Source organism: Hyalella azteca, unplaced genomic scaffold, assembly GCF_000764305.2.
Source record: "Hyalella azteca isolate HAZT.00-mixed unplaced genomic scaffold, Hazt_2.0.2 contig10648, whole genome shotgun sequence".
In the NCBI taxonomy this organism is placed as follows: Eukaryota; Metazoa; Arthropoda; class Malacostraca; order Amphipoda; family Hyalellidae; genus Hyalella; species Hyalella azteca.
Genome location: NW_025940678.1, coordinates 1 through 1,968, shown reverse-complemented (window position 1 = coordinate 1,968; position 1,968 = coordinate 1). Strand labels below are relative to the sequence as shown.

At 38.8% G+C, this 1,968-nt stretch overlaps 1 long non-coding RNA gene across 1 annotated transcript; it reads left to right on the top strand.

The window, feature by feature from the left end:
* Positions 1-15: 15 nt before the first annotated feature.
* On the top strand, positions 16-1,961 carry LOC125178538. Its single transcript, XR_007156940.1, has 3 exons — positions 16-96; positions 300-410; positions 1,865-1,961. It is a non-coding gene; the product is annotated as an uncharacterized LOC125178538 (long non-coding RNA).
* The last annotated feature ends 7 nt before the right edge of the window (positions 1,962-1,968 follow it).

Below are 1,968 nucleotides of genomic sequence, written 5' to 3'. Positions count from 1 at the left end.
CTGAGTCGCGGCGAGTGTACGGAGCCCGGACGATGTGATGAGTCTGCCGGTCTCGTCTCCAGCAGCGAACGCGGCGAGGCCTGCGCTCCGGGACAGGTGAGGATCATCGATGATGACATATTTGATGCGCTTTCGTATATCGTCGAAGTAAATAGTAACTTGAAGAGTAACCATTGAAAACGATCGCTTTATATGAGATAATAATATTGCTGGTCATTCAACTGATATGAATACTCGAGTAATGATTATCAAGATACATGTAATTGTGTCTGTAAGTGGAAAATTTGACGTGACCGCAGGTGTTCTGCGTGATGCTGGGCGCCTGCGTGGCCCCTGATGCCTGCGGTGGGGCGGCGGCGAATGCTCGCTCACAGTCCAGCTCATCTGGGGCCAGCTGTGGGCCAGGACAGGTTTGATTTGTGTTTTTTTTTTAATTCGGAATTTTAGGACTATGAGGTGCAAAATGTTGTTTACGTTCGCTTAAAATATCGCATCTACTTCTTTGTCGCTTCATTGATTTATTTACTCTACAAACGTTTCCGTCGCACCTGTAGCTGCGCGTTTGCATTTATTGTTGGTGATTCTAATTTATAAATTTTCGCAAGTTCTGCGCCATTTTTAACGCTGATATTCTTGCATTTCAAGCTTTTCGAACCCGCAAAAATGGTCAGATACCATATAGTTGTTGAAAACGTTTTCGAAGATTGGCTTTATTATTAATTTAAATTTAATACCACAAGTATAGTCAAACTTTCGAAAAAATGAAGTAATCTTTTTGATAACATTTGTATAATTTAATCAAATTTGCTTGAAGCGTTTCCAAAAAAATAATATTGTAAATATTCCTGGCTTACTTTGCTCTTGAATACTTGATTATTTCGTAATAAAAGCAAAACAAATGCAATATATTTCCGTTAAAGCACGCTGTGCGAAACTTCAAGCTAACTTCAGCTGGTACAAATAGTTACTCAGAGTGTGCAGTGAACAGTAATGAACAGACCTGTTCCCGTGACGACGCCTCATTTGTGCTGCTCTATTGATTAATAATTGTGTTGCTGGACGATACTTCTGTTCAGTTGAAGGCCTTAGTGCTAGCAACGGACTCTAGTGCATGCCACTCATATTACTTGCACATGTCTTGTTGTATAGCTCGCCTCATTATTTATTGGAACTTTTCTTTTTCAAATTTTGGTTCATATCCTTCAGATGACTTTGATTTGTTGACTTAAATTTTGAAGTTATTTGCAATTTTAGGCTAATGCAATATATATATACCAGCCATCAATTTTATTTAAATTACAATATTCATGTAAAGTTTTGCAGTGAATCGTTTTCTCCTTCCTGGAAATTCTTATGTATTATTGAACAGAATACGGAATGTTCATCTAGTCTACGGACATTAAACCAAATATTTGATTACTCCCACTCTGATTACATTTAGATGTACCTATATTGTGTAAGATGGTCTCATCTCCCCTATCCTATCTTAAAAATAGTGTCAATATCTTGATAAATAGTAATGAATTCCGATACTATGACGAATTATTGAATTTTGGCAGTAAAATACCGAACTGAATTTTGGCATAATGATAATGTACTGAATAATAATTAACATTATGATGCTGTTTTCAGTTGTGGCTTTATGCTACCGTTTTTAATAATTGCACTATGATGTCTTACTGAATTTTTGCCCAAGGGCGCAGAGATATTGTTAACGTTTATCTGGTTTCCATCTTTAGAGATATTAGTTCAAAAGTTAGGTGCAAGTTCAGGAACCATGCTGCATGCACATAGAAGCCAGAATTTTGTTATTGTTCGAACATTAAGATTAAAGAAGCATTAAGAGGTTCAAACATTCCCGTAGGTGTTCTGCCTGAGTCGCGGCGAGTGTACGGAGCCCGGACGATGTGATGAGTCTGCCGGTCTCGTCTCCAGCAGCGAACGCGGCGAGGCCTGCGCTCCGGGACA